The sequence below is a fragment of the Ursus arctos genome, unplaced genomic scaffold, assembly GCF_023065955.2.
Source record: "Ursus arctos isolate Adak ecotype North America unplaced genomic scaffold, UrsArc2.0 scaffold_13, whole genome shotgun sequence".
NCBI classification, from domain to species: domain Eukaryota; kingdom Metazoa; phylum Chordata; class Mammalia; order Carnivora; family Ursidae; genus Ursus; species Ursus arctos.
The window spans coordinates 35,408,836-35,432,889 of NW_026622797.1; the positions used below are offsets into that span (position 1 = coordinate 35,408,836).

The window sequence follows — 24,054 nt, forward strand, 5'->3', positions numbered from 1 at the left end:
CCCCTCATCCTTGTTATGACACTTCCATGGGCACAAAAAGCCCCTATTGTACATTTGTCTTGAATATACAGATATATGAGCAAATAAGAATACTAAGAGAGCATACTTGTTCTTTAGGACTCCTGGGGACTCCAGGCTATAAAAACTAACATACACAGCATGCACGTGTGCGTGCACATGCACACACACACAGAGGGCTGGCTATCTATACTGATGCGGCATACATGGATATTTTCAGCAAATCAACTACAGAAATTCCATCTGACAATAATTTCTAAGTAATGCTTTATGTTTTACTGATACTATTGGCTGTGACATGATAAAATTTAATAATAGCCCAATCCAGCTGAGTCACTTGCTGACACTACTAGCCACTCAACTGTCCCCGCTTTAAGACTGAAAATGGCCCTTCCAGATGCTCAGGTCACTCAGGGCCATTTTTCTCAGAGTTGCATGGATTCGCTGCCTTCCCCAGAACCAGAAACAGAAACTTCCAAGCATCACTCATTTAGTCATACTAGGGAAGCTGGGGGTGGGGCGGTGGGAGGAAGAGATGAAAGAGACATATTAAACCTATTTGGGCACATGATTTCTCAACTACCCTCATCGCTTCCTCTACGTCTCTGCCTCCACCCATACACCCTCCCAGCCACAGTGAATGACTATTTCCCGAACACATTATGTTTCTGCATGCCTCATGCTCTACAAAATACGATTTATTTCAGGCCGGGGAGTACCTAGCTGTCCTTAGGAACTTACTCAAGTGTTAAATCCTCTGTGAAAATGTCCCTGACTCCCCAGGCAGAACTCATCATTCCTTCTTCTATGAGCCCCTAGTACTTATATTCATTAACTCAGGGCTCTATTGTAATGTTTCTGGGCCTTTTTCAGTTTCTTCCACAGACTAAAAAGTCTTTGAGGTCAAGAATCATGACTTTTTTCTTCTTGGTAACCACCTTTCCATTTTCCTGGTCCTAATGTCTAATACAATGAAGATTTAGCCCAGAGAAGTGTTACAGTGTATTGGATGAATTGATGACTGAAAAATGACCAGAGAACTAAAGTAAGGGAAGGATAACACATACTCTCCAGCACCTAGCCATAAATCTGAATTTGCTTAGTCTGAGAATGTTTGGAGGCCGGTTGATCAGAAGTATCCAAAAGATGCCAGGGCTGGTAAGGCCCTTTCTTTTTCTTATTTTTCTTTTCCTCTTCTTAACTTTAGCTTTAAGTAATGCTGCCTTAATTCTAAGCATATTTTTCCTGTATTATCTATTCTTTTTTCTCCATCTCAGATCTCTGCGCTTTTCCTTCTGTTTTCTCAGCATGTCTAAATTTGCAGACCATCCGTGGAAGGAAATTGATAGACTCAAAGTTCAGGGATTCCAAGAATCTGCTACCTTGAGCCCTCCTGTCCTCAAATACTTGATCCTGCAGCACTGAGCCCAAAGTACACACTCAGTGAATCTCTTTGGAGAAGACAGGGTGGACAGAACTCAAACAAATGGTGCCCAGGGAGAGACAGTCATGGATCATGGAAATGACCAAAAGAAGTCACTTTAATTTTCAAGTAAGTTCCCAAACCACTGTGCCTTAACCCATTTTTTTTTTTTTTGGTGTAAATTATGTGACTAAATAAAAAAATAAAGAATGAAAAAATGACAAATGAGAAATAAATATATTTCAATTTCAAGCTGACAATTTTTGGGTGTTTACTATGGTGCCTGCCCCTATTCTAGGTGCTTTACATATACTATATAATTTAGTTCTTACCACAATACAATGAGGAGATTTAGCCATTTCTCCATTTTTCAATGAGGGAACTGAGGTAGACAGAAGGGTTAAGTAAGTTGCTTGAGCTCGTGCTAGTTGGTAGGTAATGGAGAATGGTTTCAAATGTCTGCTAGCTTAAATCCATGCAGTGCCACCAAATATTAACAAAAAGCTAAATTGTAATACAGCATTATAAAAGCAGTGTTAACAGATTAATGTATTATTTATGCATAACAACCTCACAGCATAACTACCCAGCAACTTGTCATTATGTAAGGATTAAATACGCTACTGTGATTTTAATTTTAAAGAATAACAAAATCTATGTATAAATGACCAGTGTTCATAATTTAAAGCTCATGCTGTATAGTTTCTCAATTTGGCTAGCCTCTATGTTTCATATTTTATAAATGCTGAAATTAAGGAATAAAAATGCTTGCTGAATGGGCACAACTTGTTTTTTTTTTTTTAAGTTAAAACACCAGAATTTCTGATTCCAGATTTCTCTGTCTTCAGGGTCACAAAACCATGTTGCAGGACATTTGCTTTTATGTTGTTTGACTTCTATACAGGTGCTAACCTCTTTAATGTGAGTATTGAAGAATTTCTAACTCCGAATAACTGAGCAGAATTACCAAATGATGCCTGGGGAACTCAGTCAGTGTAGATTTAAAGGAAGTGACTGAGATGTTCTTAAGAACAATAGATAGGGGCGCCTGGGTGGCACAGCGGTTAAGCGTCTGCCTTCGGCTCAGGGAGTGATCCCGGCGTTATGGGATCGAGCCCCACATCAGGCTCCTCCGCTGGGAGCCTGCTTCTTCCTCTCCCACTCCCCCTGCTTGTGTTCCCTCTCTCGCTGGCTGTCTCTCTCTCTGTCAAATAAATAAATAAAATATTTTTTTAAAAAAATAACAATAGATAAATTAATTATTGAGTGCTTCTTATGTACCAGGAACTGTTCTAAGTTGTATTTATGTATTAACTCCTTAAATTCTCTAAAAATTCTAAGTACCTGCAACTGGTTATTTTTTAGATGAGGAAACTAAGGCTAAGATAAGTAACTTGTGCAAAGTCACAGAGCAGATAAATGAAGGGGTCAGAACCAAGATTGGAATGTTGGCAGCATTTGGTCCAATCACTCTACATACTTCTTCACTATGTTAGATTATCAACTTTTTGTAGTTGGATAAACTTAGCCAGTGTGAAATGTAACTATTAGTCCAACGTATTTTGTTAGTCAGACAAATGACCAAAGTTATATCTCAGAATCTGGGAGTCTCTATGGTCTAGAGTAACAGTCAATGTTCCAGTATCACTTATTGACAAGCAACCAAAGTTTTACACAGTCTTTCAGGAGATTCTGGATGTTAAAACATGAAGCATTTGAGTTTTGGTAAGAATAAGAGCTTTAAAAGTCTATTTTTTTTTTCATTTTATAGTAAGTCCCAGACCAAGAGACTACAGATTTTCTGAGTTATTTTTTCATCAATGTTATTGCAACTAAGCTGTCCATGGTAAAGTGTACATATTTAGGAAATGTTTTTAAACCAAATTATCACTTCTATGAAGAATATTCTCAAGTCACACATCTTTAATTGGGTTCAGAGGGGATGTGGGCTTTAGCATGGTGGCAGTGGGAATGGACATTCACCATTTATCTGTCAAGTCTTCTCTAATACCCTAGTAGACACCCTTTCCATGATGAGGGGCATCTCCCCCTTCTTTCTTACTTCATTCCCTCCTTCAGCCTCAACCGCTTATTCATCCTGCTCTACTCCTGGTCTTTAATCTTGCTCTAGCTAGGTAGGGCAGGTTGTCTTTATTAGTCCAAGTCTAAGAAACATTTGGAGCTTTGTGGGTCATGACAGCTAGAGGACTGAGTGGGCATTCTTGGAGTGATGGAAAAAGATGTAGGTCATTTATAGTAAGAATGGGATACAACCAGTTACATTTTTTTCTAACAGTGCAGGACACTTTGAAATTTGTGGATGAAGAGAAAGAAAAAAATGTTAAGCCAAAAAACTAGGTTAGTTAAAATGGATTGGAAAAAAAGAAAAATATATATAGAAAGATCATGGGTAAGAAAGAGGAGAAATACTATAAGAGGCTTATTAAATATAGAACCATGGAAAAAAGAGAAGAGATGGAAATGAGGATAAGAAGTATAGCAAAGATTCAAGTAAAAAGGGCATATTTCTCAGTCATAGGCATCTAGGTTTATTTCCAAGGGTAAAGTTTATTTCCAAGTGCGAAGAGAGAAGGATGACTGAGGGCCAAGTGGTATAGAATGTACCCTCTGTCAGGAAGATCCCATTCTATTTGGTTGACCACAGAAGCAGAATTAATGGACTTGCTGTGCCTCTGGGACTTTATCTCTTTTATATCTGTGTGAAAACTAGAAAAAGAAAGAATGCTGGTAACAGCTTCTTGGAACTGTATTTTTACTGAGGGTTTGTATAGGTTAAGTGAGCCATTTCTAGGGTTTCATACAGAAGCTGGGTGAAAGGATCTACTGGGAATTTGGCCAAGAGCAGTTTATGAAGTTCTGGTATGTGACATGGGATCTATACTATCCCACTTGATTAGAGAAATCCAGAAGTTTACCAAAGAGCTTAGCATTTAAGGACCTGTCCTTGTATTTTCTGACACTATCCTATTGGGGCTTTTCCTGGTACCTGATGAGTTATAAAATATATTTGATATATGAGTATACATCTATATAAGCTCATCCCTATATACAAAAAGTAAGTTGACCCAGAACATTTCGCTCATCCTTTATTGGTTTATGATACTACCTGTCTTAGCACAAGATGCTAACAAAATATCATATACAGGGTGACTTAAACAATGCAAATTTATTTTTTCACAGCACTAGAGGCTAGAAGTCTGAGATCAGGGAACCAGAATGGTTGGGTTCTGATGAGATTCCTTTCCTTGCCTTGGAGACAGCCACCATCTCACTGTGTGTTCACATGGCCTTTCCTTGATGAGAGAGAGACAGAGAGAGAGGAGAGAACAGAAGTTCTTTTATGTCTCTCCTTATAAAGATACCTAATTTCATCATGAGAGCCTCATGACCTCATCAACCTAATACCTTCTTAAGGCCCCACTTCCAGATACCATCACATTGAAAGTGAGGGCTTCAACATACAAAAATCTTGGGGAAACATAATTCAGTCCATAGCACTACCCTTTGGAGTGAACTCTCTGCCTTATTATGTTCTTAGATCTTACTGAGGTGAGGTGCAGTCGTTATTTACTATTACATTATTTGGAAAGGCAGGACTAAGTAGACATGTCAGGACAATGCTTTCTTTTAATCAAGAAATGCTCATAGAATAAAAATGTACAGGTCGTGACCTTGAAGAGTGAGTTGTGCCATGTCAGCAAGGGTCTAGATGATATCATCAATATAACCACTTTGCAATTTCTGTCAAAAAGTTTTTCTTTTGTTCTGTATCTAGTTGCAATGATTTATATGGAAATTTGTATTTTCTCTCATTTGATTTGGAGCTTCACAATGCAAAATCGTTGATAAATATTTGAGAACAGTTATATGATCACTGATGATAATATCCGATAAGCCAATAAATTAGTAGAGTTCCTGTTACAATGAGTTTGATACTATGGACTAAATCCTCTTCAATATCTTTACTGACACTTTGCTCAAAGTTTCTAATTTTGTTATTGTACACTAGAGCAGTCTTATCCACTAAATTGCCTTTTTAAAACTTTTTCTCATATCACAGGCTTGATAGCAAACACAGCTTTCATGTGTGATAACATACCATTCTGTAGTGTAAAGAATAGGCTCCATATGTTTTAGGTATTTGAGACCTATCAATTAAATTCAATAATTGCTTATTATTCATTGGGTATTGAATTCCACAAGCCTAATTAAGTATATATAATTTTATTTTGTACATGTTTATTTTGTGCATTACGTGTTTGTAATTAATGATGTTTGCACTTATTCGTCAAATTACTGTGCTTTCTCTTTCCCTCTCTTTTATTAAATGGATTACGTGTTTTTGCCACATGATTCTTTTTTCACTAGTGATTTTGGCAATTTATACAACTAATTTGTTTTTAATATTAATTATTCATAAAGTCTTAACTTATGTTGACCTTATGTCTGTTTTTGCTTGGGTGTATTATATAATTTTATCATTTACCATAATTTTATATATATAATCATATCTATATATCCATATATATTCATTTAGTTGAATTTATATAATCTCTGTGAAAAGGTAAGAAACTTAGGACATTATAAATTGACTCCCTCCCTCATGCTCATACTCCCAGCCCTCTACCAATGTTAAGTTAAAATCACCAGAAGGCTCCCTGCTCAGCGGGTAGTCTGCTTTTCCTTCTCCCTATGCTGCTCCCCCTGCTTGTGCTCTCTCTCAAATGAATAGATAAAATCTTTAAAAAAGAAGGAGGGGTGTGTGGGTGGCTCAGTCAGTTAAGTGACTGCCTTTAGCTCCTGTCCTGGTCTCAGGATCCTGGGATCAAGCCCTGCAGCAGGCTCCCTGCTCAGCAGGGAGTCTGCTTCTCCTTTTCCCTCTGCTGCTACCCCTACTTGTGCTCTCTCTCTCAAATGAATAAATAAAATCTTTAAAAAAAATCAAATCAAATCAAATCACCAGAGATTTTAGTTCCAAAAATTTGATCCTGTTTGATTTTTCACCTTATGCTTCAACAAATATTTAAACTTAACTAGGATTATTGGTTTCTTTGCTCACCACTTTTTCTGGTGGCCTAGTATTTCCCACTTCTTGGACTTCTCTTTCCTGTGTTATACTTAAGAGTGATTTTTTAGAAAATAACTGCGGTTGGTAAACTTCCTGAATCGTAGGACACCAGAAAATATCATTATATTGTCTACAATTTGAATATTAGTTTAAGTGTAGTATTTTAGGTTTAAAACCAGTGTTTTAGTGATAACATTAAAGATAGCCTCATTATCTTCTGGCTCTTAGTGTTGCCTAGATGATTTTTGTCCTTTTTGTTAATAGCCTATTTTTTTTCACTCTAAAATCCTGCAGGATTTTTCTTTTTATCTTTGGGATTCTGGAACCTCAGCATGATGGCCTAGATATATTTCTATTTTTATTCATCTTGGTTCTCCATAAGTTCTTTCCATTGTGCCGTTAGATCCAACATTTTCTTCTATAATTTATGTGATTTCTTTGTCATTTCTCCCATGCCAGCCTCTTTGTTCTTGTTGGAGCTCTTTCTTTTCTTTTCTTTTCTTTTCTTTTCTTTTCTTTTCTTTTCTTCTTTTCTTTTCTTTTCTTTTTTTTTTTTTTTTAAGTAAGCTCCATGCCCAGTGCAGAGCCCAGTGTGGGGCCTGAACTCCCATGAGCTCAAGACCTGAGCCGAGATCAAGAATCAGATGCTCAACCAACTGAGCCACCCAGGTGCCCCGTTCTGGAGCTCTTAATAAATGGATGTTGGAATTTGTTTTTTCTCGTCTATTAACTTTTCTCTCATTCTTTCCATTTCTTTGCTCTTTAGTGCCGTGTTCTGGTAGATTTCCTTGACGCCATCCTCTGCTCATGGATTTATTATCTAGTTGTGCCCATTCTCTATTCAATCCATCTACAGAGTTTGGTGGGGTTTTTTTGCTTGCTTGCTTGTTTGTTTGTTTGTTTGTTTGTTTGTTTGCTTTAAACACTTCAACTTCCTTAGCTTTCATTTCCACAAAGACTATTTCCTTTTTTATGGATACAGAATTCTCAAAGAACTGAGGATACTTTTAAAAGTTTGTTTTATTTAACCTGTCTCTTTTTCATTGTTCTCTTTTTACAGTTATTGTTGTTTGCTTTCATGAAGTTTCTTGGTTTTGGTTTTCTGAAATTATTGGTAATCCTTTTGTTTTCTGAAAATTTTTTATTTAAGTATCCCTGTCTACTAGAATATGGCTTCTAGTTATGTTTATCATAAGCTCTATAGTGATTTGAGGTGAAAATACTTCAAATTATATAACTACTTACGGACCTCTTTCCTATTTTCATGAATCACTGTAGATTTATTATTTTAAATATAGATATTTTTAGATATGGTGATATTATTTTGTGATATTTTAGACAAAATAGCAGCTAGATCTATGTATTCCTTTCTCTGTATTGATCTAATCCTCTTTTAAGTACTTTGAAATTGTTAAAGATTATCATATTCCCTTTCTTATTGTACTCATAGGTAGATATAGGTGTAGATATAGTTAGACATATAAGTAAATATTATTTTTCTTTTCTTTTATGGTAACTTAGGTATATGAAGAGGTGGAAATGTATATTCATCCTGCCATATTGATCTAATGCTCTCACTATTTTGTTAACTGTTAAAATAATGATTACCCAGTTTACTCATCTGGATCACAAGCTCTTAAAAAGTACATGTTGAATCTTCTGTTTTCCATATTTTCTTTGTACATGACATGTTTGATAAACTTCTGCTGAATTAAAACGAGTTAAATTGAATATTAAAGTTCCCTAAGCACCAAAAATTTTGTTTATTACATCTAGACTAAGCATGAATCTCTGGAGAGAGATTCATAGAGAGAATCATAACTTTTCTTAAATAATAAGATGAAATCAATCAAATAATAGCTCACTGAATCAGGTAACTAATTTCAGTGATTTTTTTAAAAATGTGCAAATCAACAATTTGATCAGCTGAAATAATACCATGTTTTAGTTAAAGGGTAGTATTTTTATGCATGAATCAGATGGTCCTCAGTTCTTTAATTTTCCTCACAAGTCTTTCTCACTAAAAGAAAATATAAATCACTGAAGTTATGTCTCAGTTTTTAATTATTTGAACTACTTCCACTGGATCCAGGCAGTAGTGGTCTCTTTCATGGGTGAAAAGAGAAAAAATTAAAAATAAGACTTTCCTATTTTTTCCTATATGTTATGTTTGATTTATGTCTATGCCACTCTGAGTGAATTTTAGATAATAACAGGAAAAGTGGAAGTGACTTTTAACATTTATGTGGAAGTTTTCTTCCCAAATATAACAGTAAACAAAAGAAATTCTCCTTTCAGTTAAAGAAATTCTGTGCTAGAACTGTGCTAGTCAGTAAGTCTCTGTATATATCCTCACTGTATAGATGAAGCTATTAAAATTCAGAAAGATTCCCTTCACATTTATTAAGATGGCTAGTATTAAAAATAAACAAACAAACCAGAAAGAAAATAATAAGTGTTAGCAAGGATGTAGAGAAATCAGAACTCTTGTTCATTGCTGGTAGGAATGAAAATGGTGTGGCCACTGTGTAAAACAGTATAGTGGTTCCTTAAAAAATTAAAAATAGAATTATCATATGATCCAGCAACTCTACTTTTGAGTATATAACCAAAAGAATTAAAAACAGACACTCAAACAAATATTTGTATACTCATGTTTTTAACAGCATTATTCATAATAGCCAAAGGTGGATGCAACCCAAGTATCTATCAACAGAGGAATAGATAAACAAAATGTGGTATATACATAGAATGGAATATGATACAGCCTTAAAAAGAAAAGAAATTCTGACACAAGCTACAACATGGGTGAACGTTGAGGACATTATGCTAAGTGAAATAAGCCAGTCACAAAAATATAAATACTGTATGATTCCATTAATGTGAGTTACTTAGAGTAGTCAAATTCAGAGAGACAAAAAGTAGACCCATGTTTGCCAGGGGCTGAGAGGAGGAGGGAATGGGTTGTTGTTTACTAGGTATAGAGTTTCAGTTGGGAAAGACAAAGTTCTGGAGGTGGATGGTGGGGATAGTTGTAAAACAATGCAAATGTACTTAATATCACAGAACTGTACACTTAAAAATGGCCAAAATGGTAAATGTTATGTTATGTATATTTCACCACACACACACTCAGAAAAGTTAAATAACATTCCTAAATTTCTGCTATTGGTAAATGGTAAGGTGAGAATTCCAACCCAGGCATGTCTTCATTCATTCAATCAGCAAACTGCTGTGTTCCTAGTATATGACAGACACTATGCTAATGTTCACAGAGGGTGAAAGAGAGATCCCTGCCCACTTGGAACTTACATTCAAATTGGAGGGGAGAGACAATAAGTCAAAATAATTAAAATATAAATTTTGTGGTATGTGAGAAAGGTGATGAGAGCTACTGGTAAAAAGAAAATTGGAACAAGGTGGGAGGAATTGGGTCTGGCAGCATAACTAACTTCTAAACTCAGGCTTCATCCACAGACCTATGCTGTCTGTCAAGATATAATATTTCAGAAAAAAATATGGAAGTTTTCTTTATTTTGGATGTGTTTTTGTTTTGTCTGTTTTCCCATTTCCTGTAAGTACTTTATTAAGAAAGTAAAAATAAGGCATGTTTTATTTCTCTTCAGAATCAGAATAGAGCTCTTTAGAACAATGCATTGAAATAATATTTCTCTTGTAAGAAAACCTCAGTGTGTAGGTTATTGTCCCTCTTACAAACCTAGGAAATAAAAGACATGTGGAGCTCAGAGAAGACATACACCGTAAATGGGAAAAATGTTATTGAACAATACAAGAATTCTCAAACTTCCAAATATGGATAGTTATACATCTGTATGAAAATCCTAGATCTGGATTTTGCCAGTTGTGGATTTTGTCAATTGTGTGGCCTTTAGCAAGCCAGATTTTCTTATAAGCAAAAAGAATATAAAAATTTCAGCTTTATTCATGTTACAGGGCTACTGTGATAATCAAATAACATAATATTAGAGAACCAGTTTGTTACTTGTCAAACACTATGTAAAGATGACTTAGGCAGTGGTAATAATATTATTACAATATACGCTTTACTTTTCACTAAATATGAAGGGCTGATTTTGGAAGACCCACAGTTGCTCTAAATGCAAACCAAGGCCTTAAACACTCACAACACAAAGGAAAGAAAGAAGAATCAACTCTTCCTACCCAAGTGTCAGCGGAAGTGCCATAGCTCTACTTTCATATGATCTCATTGGTGTGGACTGAGGAATTGCTAATGGAGGCATCAAAATCACAAAAGTCTTTACAAGCAGCCATTTTATGCGGATTGTATGACGTTTCCTTGATTTTAGCATTTTTTTTTCTCTTCTAGGGAAATAATTCTTTCCCTTTCATATTTATAAGGGTGTGAGTTCAATAAGTGGTAAAAATCTGGGGACCAAAAAAAAAAAAAAGAAAGAAACCAATGCATAATTTACAGTCCAGTGTATGCATCTATTGCCAGTATAACAGAGCTCTAATTTACTCACCAAATGAAAATGCTTAAGTTAAATAGGAATTAGGTCACTCACTGATGTATAAGTATACATATACACTGAGGCACTGGTCCCACACTGGAACTAAGTGTGGCTATCCTACGAGGAAGTGACTGCATGTGTGCAAGACTGAGAACTCAATTCATGATGCAGCTTAAAAAATATTAATGCAATATATAGGTAATGCATGTATGTGTGTGTGTATATCTATATCATCTATCTATCTATCTATCTATCTATCTATCTATCTATCTATTATACCATATTGTAATGACATATATTGTTGTTGGATAACTCCTGGAAGACTGTCTAAAAGACAGAAGTCTTGGTTACCCTGTGTCCCTATTGCTTTCTGTAACACTTAGCATGTGGATGGTAGAGTATCACAGCTCTTATCTCCTGCAAAATTCAGTGTTGAAAGTCTGAGTGGTCAGTGATTTGTAGAATGACCCATGCAATGCCTGATGGCAAAGGATATTTGCTCAGGAGAGAATTTGGGAAAGGCTTAGAGGATACCTTGCTCCAGCCAAGAAGACAAAGGTTCATGGCATGGCTTAGCCCTCTTACGTGTAGTAGAGCACTACCTCATTTCCATAGTGGTTTTTGATCTAGAAAACTCTTAGTTGTGCGTACCACAAATCAGAAACCAATATCGGTGGAAGGAAAACTCAAACTTAAAGGCCTATATATTGAGATGTCACAAATATGACAGGGAAAGGAAAGTGAGAAGAAACTGAAATAGAATGAAGCAGGGAAAAAAAGGGACGAAAGAATAACGCACTGCAAGTAAGGACAGAGATTTGACATGTGTGCTAGCCATGCTTTATGGGTGAAAGTCCTCTATGGAGAGTTTCCACAGTCATCCTTAGAGCCTTCCTCTTTATTCGCCCCAGGGCATTCTTCCCACCTCTTCTTCAGATCCCCTTGCCCTCATTTGCTTTCCCTTCTTTTCCAGATTATCCCTTTCTGATTAGCCCTTTACAAGGTTAACTTGGATGGGAAGTCTGTCCAGATCAAATGAAGTTCACCTCAAGACATGGCCTTCTGTATTTTTCTCCTTACATCTAAGCCCTATAGCAACTGGCAAGTGATATCCCTCATCTTCAACTGTTCTCAGTTCCAAGGACATAAGAGCCCCAGTAGAGTACTCTGGATCCCCTAATTCTAATTAGTTGGGGAAATTGACATCTTTAGAATTTTTTTTTTTTAATTACATGTGTATGTTCAGCAATTCATGTACAGTTTAGTTCATGGGAAAAACAAATAACTTTGGTAAACGCTATTTCAGGCATGATGAGTTTGGTGTAAGTATATGAGACTACCCTGTAGCAGATCAGTTTATGGGTCTAGAGTTCAGGTGAAAGTCTGTACAGAAGACATCAATTTAGGAACTATCAGATCTCTAGGTTCTATTTCCTGCTAAATTTATCACATACTTTCAGTTATCATTACAATGTACAGATATAATAATGTCTTTGCCTATATACAAAAATCTTCAATAAATCCCTAGAATATGAAAAATAGAGTTTTAATACTTCAGCATGGGCATCAAACACCAAAATTTAGCCCTTTATAGACTTTTCCATCTAATTTCTCCACCACTGGCTTTCCACAAACATGCTTGGCAATATCCCACTTTCAGACTTTTCCTTAAGTTGTGTTCTCTCTTAAGATTGCATTTTCCCCTAATATCCAACTTCTGAAGTCTAGTCTCTTCATCGAGGCCCCTTAAAATTTTTGTTCTCTGATAAGAAAGAAATTTCTTCTGCACAATATTTTTAATAATGAAATTTTTATTTATCATGAAGCTGTTTGCCAAAAATTGTCCCTCTATTTTATCAACATATTTACTTACCAACTTATGTCCGAACAGCATATTTAAGATAGATTCTGTGCTGTTTGGTGGCTTTCATATTTTCAAGAGGAAAAGGTCTGGCTCCTCTAAGAAGTCTTTTATTCCTGTAAGGTAATTAATCTGCATGAAGAAGAGGCTTTGAATGAGAAATTGGAGATGAGCATGGAAAATATACAGTTATAAGTTTTATGGTAGAGTGTACCCACCAGAGCTAAGCTGAGGGAAAGTAAGTTGCCACTTATGCTCATAAAATATTTATAGGGGACAATTAAATAGATCATTAAGTAATATAAAAGACAACTCCAGGGACCTGGACTGTTCTTGGGGACAGAAGAGTAGAAGTGATTATGGATACCTCAGAACTGTAAAGGAAAAAAAGTACTTTTGTAAGCAACAACAATATACAAAAACAAATATAGCTTATTTAATAGCATGGGATTGTGATGGAATATGCTACATTTAAAGAATAACCAGCATTTCAGTACAGTGGAAGTATCATGGGCATATGACAAGTTAGGTAGAGATTAGAGTTTGAATGAATTTGTAGACCATATTTGATGTTTGGATAATTTTGATCACAGGATTTTGCCTGATGTTACATTATATCATATGCCTACTTCCACTTCATTAAAAATTTTCATAAATACTATTTTAATGACTACATTCTGTAAAATTAATATATCATGATTTGTTTAAGGATAACTTGGGTGTTGGGTATTTAGGTATTGTTTTGTTTTGTTTTTCACTATCACAAACATCAAAACAGTAAACACCTTTGTAGACTTTGCTTGTAATTATCCATCTCTGATTATTTCCTAGTAAAGGTGCTTCTGAGGTAAGATTAGAAGCATGTTAGGTTCAAAGAAGCCAGACATAAGCATGGCCCTATTCCAGGTGTTCATCTTTTCTTAGATTAGAAAAATGTTAGGTTGTTACAACAGCCTATTAATTAAACTCCCGATTCCAGTCTTGCACCCCTCCAATCCATTCCCTACATTAAGCCAAAGTAAAATTTCCAAAATATAAATCGGGTCCCATCCTCCCTACTAATCCTCATGCAAGTTTTCCTTAATGTGTCATGTATAAACTATTCACATTCAAGAGTATTTTAAGACTTAATACATATTACCAAATTGCTTGCAGGAATGTTGTGGTAACTCATACACTAACAAGCAGTGTACAAAGTATGGATCTTATGCCTTCACTAACATATGGTATCCTCATTTGTCACACATGCTGTAATGATCTGTAACTGTCTGTCTCTCTCATTAATTTATTAATTAGTTACAATCAGGAATGCTGTCCTATTCATCTTTGGATTATAACACCCAGTGCAGTGTTAGTGAACAATGAGTGAATTAATACTACCTAACACAAGTACCTCATCTGTATGTAGAAATTAAGATCCTTTTATCCTTTGCTCTGCTGAGATTTAGGGAGAGACAGGGTCAAGGCCAGAAGTTGAGGGTTCAAACAAGGGTTGAGGTATCAGACATGGGGCCAAAGGTCAAAGTAAGTAACACATAAGCCATTAGTTCAGGACATCTGACAAAAGTCAATCTCTTATGGATGATTCCATTCTTGTTTTAGATGCTGTAGCATACACACTGTTTATTAAGTAATATGTATTTATTTGACTGAAAAACTCAAGGTGAGGAGATCAGGTGATAATAGCCCCACTTCAGTTATGCTCACATGAGGGAAATCTTCCTATTGGAACTAAGTGATGTAACTCTCATATGCAAGGCAGGCAGTGTGCAGGGGAGGGCCATTCACTCCCATGAGAAGCCTCATGGGTATGAATCCTCCCTAGAGCAGTGGGACTTTCAAACTTTAATACGTAGATAAATCACTGGGGAATCCTGTTAAAATACTAGATTCTGATTCAGAAAACCACTAGGGTCCTGGTATTCTGCATTTTGAACAACCTTCCAGGTGATGCTGGTGTTGCTGATACATGGACTATGCTTTGAGTAGAAAGACTCTAGCATATTTTCTGCTTTTTCTTCAGCTTAATGAGAATTTTACTACTTACCTCAAATTATTGTTATGATATCAAAATCTAGGCAATGTAACAGGTTATATAAATACTTCATTGATGCTCTTGGTACAATTATCATTTCATCCTTTTCAGTGGGTCTCAAATTTGGCTAGACATTAAAATCACCTGGGGAGTTTTTTAAACATACTGATGCCAGGGCCTCCTTTAGACCAGTTAAACCAAAATCTCTTGGGATAGAGACCAGGCATGATTATTTTTATAAAGCTTCCCATGTGACTTTATTGGACAGTCGTGTGAAAAAGACACATGTCTTTATCAACTTTCCAACTGTCTCCAAAGTTATAAGAAAATTTTAGTTGTTTCTGTAACTAGGTCTTGGGGCTATAATCTTCTAATATAAGGTAACTATGTGCTGATGAATTGAGGGAGCATCTGAATTCTGAGAATGGGGCTCCAGACTCTCCTCTTGCATACCAGGTACTTTGAAGAGGTGTAGGGAATCACCTCATGAGGATCCACTCTTTGGGTATTAGGGATCTCCCACTCAGCAGAGCATCAGAAATCAGACTCACCTCTGGGGCTTTGCACATATATGGATTCCCAGATCCCACCAGTGGGTAGACAAAGCTCTAACATCTGCCTGTTATTTTAATTTTAACTCCTTTAAAATGTTTCTTAGGGATTCTGATGCCCTGCTAAGTTTGAAATCACAACATAAATACATGCTAGAGAAAGAGAAAGTGAAATTCATCTAACATGTCCTATCATAATATCTCTAATAGTGAACAAAGGTCTAGCTGTATCTTTAATATCACAAATAATAGTCATTTCACTGAAAAAAACCCCAGATATTTAGTCTCAAATAGACAAAATACAATAATTAACAGATTTACCTAATTTGGAGGGTTCTGCCCGCAGTGCTATGACCATAATTTGGGCTCTGAGAGACACTTAGGCCTTCCTTGATTGTGCTTTGCTGTGCCTTGAGCTTTTCAGCTCGTATATGTATTGATAGGCCTCATAGAAAAAGGCTCAAAAAGTGTTCTGTTATGTTTTAACTATAAAGTACCCTTTAAAGAACTTTCTCTTTTATGGGAAAATCCAATTGAAGTGTCTTGTAATGATCAAACACAATTATTTACAGAGGAGTATATTGCTTCAGAAAGTATAAACCACCAAAGACAGGGTCCTTGACCTGAGAAGCTTAAGCTTTAAGATAGGGGTAAACACTTGTAAGATAACAGTAAAACAGAGTTGGTCTCAAGGTTGTAGAAGGATCAGTCTGGAGACCGTTGGCAAGCTGAGTGACATTATTCACTTGCAGTGCTTTGTGAAGTACACTGACTTCTAGAAAACCTGTAGTAACTTTGCAACACAACAATAGCGGAGAGTTTGAGGTTTTAGTTTCAGGCTTTCACAGGGAAAGTTGAAAACAAAACGATCACTTTAAAGTGTGGTTTGTTTTAGCTTCAGTTAACATTCTATAGATGAGATTTATCACTAGTTAGGCCAGGTTGACTGCTAATTTGGTTTTGAAGATCTTATGGGTGGATTGATTTGTGATGCCAAGACTTTTTTGTAGGTCCATTTAATGTCCAATGTTTTCTTTGTTAGATTAAGATTTTTATGTTTTATTTAATTTTTTTTTTGCTAATGCAGCCCAATATAATATATTAAATAAATATGATAGAAGTTAATCAAATGCTTATCAGTCTCAATTTCATTTGCAATTAGTCTTTCTGCGTATTTTGGCTTTAACTCCATAACATTAGTATAGGAAGGAAAAAATAGTCAAGTCCCTAAGTGATATTTGGTCATTAATAGTTTAATGTGTGTTTGTTTTTCCTTCCAGATTTTTATTTCAGAAAATAAATCCTGGATTATGTTCTCAAAAGAATTAGAACTATTTGTGTGTATCTATTCCTTAAAACCCTCTAGGCCTTTCTCCCCCCTCCTTGTGGTTCTTATAAAGGTTTAACAACTGGCAGCCCTGGAATCTGATGACCTCTTTCTTTCCTTTGACTAGATAAGGTAGCACAGCTGCTAGTAAGTTTTCCCACAGACTCTGCCAATGGCGCTGGTGGGAAGGGGTGTCCCTCTCTGGACAGAGAGGTAATTTGATCTTCACACAGATCAGACCTGAGCCTTGTCAGAGTTGAGACTGTGTGCTATATTAAATTACATTCAGTGTTTTCTGTTCTACTCCTTGAACTACTGTTCACAGAGACCACCCAACCTACAGCCCTTTCTTGAGCCCATGGGGAATCCAGTTATAACTGTCCACATGGCCGTTCAGCCAGCAGGCTGTCTGGAGCTGGCTCCTTCAGAACCCACTGATAATGTTTCTGGCAGAACAATTTCACATTTCCAGTGAAATCTCATCACATAAGGAAAGTTAATAATCTTTGGTGAGAAATGACTTGTGCTATGAACCTGCAGAGCAGGAAATTGAGAAGCAGTCAGGCAAAGTTTAGAGATGAGCAGTCTGGTTTTGGTGCATTGCCTTTCTTTAGGCGGCCCTAACTATAAGCCATTCTGTGTCTGTATTTGTAGCTTCTTGTGCCCCCACCCTTATCCTCTAGTTCACTGATTTTCAAACCCTAGTGTGTACCAGACTCAGATTCCAGGGCTTCCACAGAGGTCCTAGAATCCACAGAGTGATTCTGATTCAAAGTCTGGTGCTACATGGTTAACAAACACCAAGTGCTTATGACTCACATGATCTAAGGATTACACTTTGACAGCATTACTAACAAAATGCTGTCAATCAATCCTCTTCCCACATATCAAGAGGAGTATATACTTCATAGATTATATTTTACTGTGAATTAATGTGTGATCCTACACTCAAAAAATAAAATTTTGTTGGGGGATATAGAGAAAAAGACCTATTCCAAGATAGGTATACAAAAATAGTAATACAGTTGGCCATGTATAACTTTTGACTCCCCCAAAACTTTATTACTAATAGTCTACTATTGACTGAAAGCTTTACTGATAGCATTAACAGTCAACACATATCTTGTATACGTATTATGTACTGTATTCTTACAATAAAGTAAGCTAGAGAAAAGAAAATGTTATTAATAAGATCCCAAGAGAAAATACATTTACAGTACTGTACTGTATTCATTTTAAAATGTGTGTAAGTGGACCTGTGCGGTTCACACCCATGCTGTTCAAGAGTCATCTGTATAGACTGTAAATGCTGCATAAATTAACAAAAGTGGCACTTAATATGATCAGCTGTGGTCATGGAAATCTTCCTAATGCTTTGATTTCTTTATTTTTGGAGAAGTTACTTTTGAAACAGAGAATTTTAAGTGGGAGGGAACCAGTGATTTTTGCCTACAATCCCAGCCAAGTAGAAATGAGTTTGTTAATGGCTTCATTTATGAAAGCAGAATACACTAAGTATATGTTATGTGAAAGACATTTTTATTGTTGTTGTTCTTGAAGTCCCTTCATATCTACTCTGGCCAGAAATTAAGTGTTCACCATTCTTAAATTTCTCTAAAGCAATCGAACATGTCCAGTATACTTGAAAAGGAAAAAAGACATCCTCTAAAATTAAGCTCAAGGAAAACACTGGGGCTCTTTGAAAGTCAATTCACTCTTACAAAGTCTAATGAGGGATTTAAAGACATTTTAAGATGGCTCAATTTATTACAACAGCAACAACTGGTATTGTTCCTTCTACTTTTGCTACTCATGAGGGGTTTTTTAGGTACTGAAATATAAAAATGTACAATGGTACAATTTTACTTAAGTCAAAATAGAGTAGTAGAAAGATTCCAAGGCTGTGCGTCAGGGGACATAGGTTCTAATATCAAGGCTGGGATTCACTAGCTGTATGACCTTGAATAAATAAGTTAATTTTTCTGTATCTCAGTCTTCTGCAAAATAGAGCTTGCAATGAGGCTTTGTACTCTCTGGTTGCCTTGGGTGTACTTTTATCCTATCCCTGTTCTCATCCTTCGAAATGCAAGAAGGTTCACAATCCTAAACCAAATTAGTATCAGCTTAACTGGGTTTCTATAAATACTATAATAAAGTTAAGATACACAATTACATTACAGCAAAGATGATTAATAGGTGACATTGTTATCAAGGGCTTTACTATTTTCTAGTGATTTCTTGATATTAAATGATAATGTCAAGTTGTTGTTTTTTTAAGATTTTATTTGACAGAGAGAAACAGCGAGAGAGGGAAGACAAGCAGGGGGAGTGGGAGAGGGAGAATCAGGCTTCCTGCCAAGCAGGGAGCCCAATGTGGGGCTTGATCCCAGGACTCTGGGATCATGACCTGAGCCGAAGGCAGACGCTTAACAACTGAGCCACCCAGGTGCCTGACAATGTCAAGTTTTAATCAAATAATAAGAAAAGTTAAAATTTAAAAAGTATTTTATTTGCATAAACATATTTTCTTGTGGTATTCCCCTAAAGAGAGTGCTTCAGGTTCATGAACCTGGGATTTCTGTCACAAATGAAAGGATCTGTATTATTAGCAATGGCCATTTCTAGTTGGGTCAGGGAATTTTAAACTAAGATACAGACTTGGTTGCTTTCTTTTTTTTTTTAATACTGAACAACTACTATGAGCAAGACACCATACTTGAGAATGTAGGGGATATAAAAATATTTAGTAGTGTTACAAGTGAAAAGTACCTTGAGCGAAACACCAATAAAGAGAAATGGGAGTTCAAAAGAGTGACATCTCTTCAAAAACTTGGAAGGATCAGCTGTTGATTTAAAGATGCTAATTTGAACTAATTTGTAAAGAAAAGAGGCTTCAGACACATGAGGAAGGAAGAGAGGATATGCTAGGTAGAGAGAATATTAGAACCAAATACATAGCGAAGGAATAATGAAGAGATACGTTTAAAAAAATCCATTTTACTCATTTTCATTCAAGTCTCAAAGCAGGGAAGGAACCCCTGTTATTAATTTGTTGATCACTCACTGCTGAGGTCTGAATGTGTCACCACCAAAATTTATATATTGAAATCTTAACCCCCAATGTGATGGTATTAGGAGGCGGGGTCTTTGGGAGGTGACTAGGTCATGAGAATGGAGCCCTAGTGAATGGGATTAGTGCCCTTATAAAAGAGACCCCACAGAGCTCCTTTGCTTCTTCCACCGTGTGAGGACCCTGAAAATACGCTGTCTATGAACCAGGAAGCAAGCCTTCACCACATACCAAATCTGCTCATGCCTTGATCTTGGCCTTCCTTGCCTCTAGAACTGTGAAAAATAAGTTTGTTGTTTATAAACCACCCAGTCTAAGGTATTTTGTTATAGCAGACTGAATGAACTAAGATATTCACATTTATAATGTTCAGGGGAAAAAAATGTCTAATTAAAAGTCAGGGGGAAAAATATTGACTCTACATTTTAAATCTGCTTCAAATAAAACAGTTTTGTTGTAAATGCTCAATTTGAGCTATTTAAGAAAACAGTTTCCCAGCTGTTAGAGACACTGTAATAGAACACACTCCAGAAATTGCTGGAACTGCTTTCTATCCTGACCTAACTGTGTGAATCTGGGCATGTCACTTAACTTTGCTGAGTCTCATTTTCCTGGGGTGTGTGGGGTTGAAAGGGGAATTGAGCTAAATGGATCCATCCCAGCACTAAATATTTACAAATTCTTATTTCTAGCATGTGGAGTTATTCATACATTTTAATGTTTAGTTTCTTTTTTTTTCTTCTCCAGAGTCACTAATGCCAGTGCCCCTAAGTTTTTCTTCCCCCCACCTCAAAACCACACATTTCTCCATTGCTTACTAGTGTTAGAAATATTATGAAACTAAATTAGGTAGGCTAGATATCATCTATAAGAAATCCTAGGTTTACCAAAGAAAGACATAAAATGAGTAGTTATCACTGGGGTATTTGCACATATATGTTATTCATGTGATACAGATCTTAGGTGATCTGAAGGTGGGCTTTTTTGGAAGCAGTCTCTCCATACTCAGAAAGAAGCTGAGGGTAGCCTCTTTCTTTCTAACGGAAGACCAAAGGCCCCAGAGTCTTGAAATTGATTCATATTTCAGACTACAGATAATGTTGAAGAACTAGGAATAAGGAAAGGTATAAATATGTTAATAAATTATTAATATATAGTAAAGCTTATAACGCACTAGACATTGTACCAAAAAGATTTGTTCTCATTTAATTCTCCTAATGACTGTGTGAGGTAGATATTATTATCAGTCCCATTTTACTAATGTGGAAACTGAGACTTGGAGAGCCTCAGATAAACTGCCTGAGAGTAAACACTGGCAGAGCCAAGATGCAAGACTAACTCTAGATTTCTTCTCTTTATTGCTTTACCATAATCCCTTGTATCATTTAATTTGATAGCAAATGGGGACCACAAAGTATGCTAGCTAGACAGTTTTTTTTTTTCTTCATTATTGGTCTCATAATAAGCTTCACTTATACTATTTTTTAAAATGTATTTATTTATTTGAGAGAGAGTACACACGTGTATATGTCTGTGAGCAGAGGAGAGACAGAGGGAGAGGGAGAGAAAGAGAATCCCAATTAGACTCCCTTCTGAGTGGGGAGCCTGACAGGAAGCCCTATCCCAGGACCCTGAGATCATGACCTGAGCTGAAACCAAGAGTCAGATGTTTAACCAACTGAGCCACCCAGGGCCCCTTACTTATACTATTAAAAGAAGAAAATAAGGTATTTGAAATGTTTAACTCCAGTCAAGAAATAACCTTAATGACTAAACCAACATAGTGTATAGTCAGGACATATTCTCTGCTCTTGCCCTTTTCTTTCTATTTTTACTCAGTATGGCATCATTCCATTGCACACCTAACTCCCAATATTAGAAATCTCTATAGGTAGTAGAATTAACTGTGGCTTCTAAACAAACTCAATGTTTATAGAATGAAATGTCCCCGTCCAAGAGGCTTTTCACTTGCTTAAACCTATTATATAAGCCGCCATGTTTTCTTTCAACAGTTTAACAAATATTGTCTTTTATTGGCTGGAAAAAGTGGCCAAAAGCATTTACACTTTTTTTTTTTTTTTTACCTTGTAATGTTTGTAAGTTTGAGCACAAAATGCGATAAGATGCTTTGGAATCTTGGATATCATCTCTTCCTTTGGAGCACATGTGGTAGAGCAACAAGACAGGGTATTATTTCCTTGCTGGAATCACACAGAGCCTAGTCAGCCAAGGCAATTTCACAGTGCCTGACCAAAACACCTTGGCTGCTGCCCCCACACATGTGGGAGATGTTTTTGGCTGAGGACGATGGCTTGAGTCAGTGATTGCTGAATGCCCTGTATTTGGCATTCTACTTTTCATGTAAATACTAGGGAGAACAGAGCAGGCCTTCACGACTGTTCCTTTATTGACTGAGAGATTTGGGTGAGTAAACATCTACCTAGTTGTTAACTCCATTGGGCATTTTTGTAGGTTAATATTTTGTACTTTCTCATTTTGAAGTTCTAGTTGGTGTTGCTGTTTCTTTGATATTCATTGGTCAAATATCAATTTGATGTTTCTTTCTAAGCTACTCTGATGCATGAATTCAGAAGCATATATTTGGCACATTATTTCTCTATGATTACTTCTTATATTTTGTTTAGCTTTATTTTCTTAGTTAGACAAAGTTTCTTAACAGCATGTTCCAGATTCTCAAGACTCATATTCATTTACTATTTGTTGAGTGCTTACTACAGTACTGAGTGTATAACAAACATCCATTAAATTTTTAATTGATTGAGTTCACTTGGCTATTGGCTGACTCCATGGACGTAATAAATGGGTATTTAGAGTGGGCCAATGAGCTCAGTTTGTAAAAGCATAGTGTGGTTGTCCACTGGGGTTGGGTGGGTGTTGATCCCACGGTGGAATAATTTGATTTATGAATGTTGGCTGTTGTATTCAACCAACCTCCTCACAAAAGTGTGAGAGTAGTTGCAAGAAGGAGACTGTAATTGAATCAAGAATAAAAAGCAACAGCCTCAGAGTATTCTCTAAAATAGTGGTTCAGGAATGACCCTCAAATACTTGAAAACGAGCAGAGTAGTAAAATAAATTTCTTTCTTTCTCATTTTCTCCATACCTCCCTATTTCTTTCACACACCCTCCCCTTACCTCTTTTTTCTTTCTTCAAAAAATATTGAGCCCCTTCATGGACCAGATACAGTTGCTGGAGGTAACAAATATAATGGCAAAAAAGATATACGCTGACTTCTCTGTTCACATTTCAGTGGAAGAAACAGACTAGAGCTGGTGGGGGGAGTTAACCAAGTAACAGAGAATGAATGCTTTCTGTGAAGGGAATGGTATGTGCAAAGGCCCAGAGGTAAAGGAAGGAAAGCCTGATTAGAAGAGACAAAATAATGTTGGTATAATTTGGGGTAAGGAGAAGAGGTGTGAGACTTAATGTTGAAGTAGTATAAATGGACCGCACTGTAATGAAAAACTGCATCAATCCTAGTAGGGAATTGAGATTTTATCCCTTGGAAAAGAATCAGGATTTTAAGCAGAGGAATGGAATGCTCATATTTGTGTTTTCATAGCTCAGACTGACTGGGCCAGGGGACTGGGGAAAGACAGGAGGCACAAGATAGGATATTAACAGTGAGGATTGAAATAGCTGAATGGATTTGAGGGATATCAATAAGACTTGTGGACTGTTTGGAGAGGAGAGTAAGTTAAGGATATATACATTTCAAACTTGAGTCAGTAACACCAGTTACTGAAATAGGAATCAAAGCAGAAGTAAGTTAAGGAAGGGAAATTAGTGAATTAATTTTAGCCCTGATGAATTTGAGACGTAGAAATAACATTAAGGTCAAAATGCACAATGTACATTTCTTGTTCATAAGGAGCTTGTCATCATATTGCACATTTTCATAGGGGTTAGTTTTATAGTGTTCTTTGTGACCTTCATCATTATTAAATAGTCAACATTACCTACTTGCTTTGCTTAAACACAGGCTGCGAGGGACACAAAGACACATAAAATATGTCTCTTCCCTCGTTGGAGATCAGGGCATGGATAAATAGATAATACCTACACAAAAAACAGAAAACCAACAAAATCATGTTCAATGAAAGGCTAATATATGTATTGCAAATAACAAGTGTTACAGGATTGCCAAAGACAGAGAGGCTAAACT

General features: G+C 36.3%; 1 long non-coding RNA gene across 4 annotated transcripts in view; it reads left to right on the forward strand.

The window, feature by feature from the left end:
- Positions 1-24,054, forward strand: part of LOC123001350 (uncharacterized) — a 92,491-nt gene that overhangs the window by 36,268 nt on the left and 32,169 nt on the right. For 3 of the 4 annotated variants that reach the window (XR_008958961.1, XR_008958962.1, XR_008958963.1), the window contains exons 3-4: positions 1,326-1,570; positions 2,290-2,362. This is a non-coding gene — a long non-coding RNA (uncharacterized LOC123001350). The remainder of the gene's footprint in view (positions 1-1,325; positions 1,571-2,289; positions 2,363-24,054) is intronic. The other variant, XR_006410147.3, reaches the window with a different exon arrangement.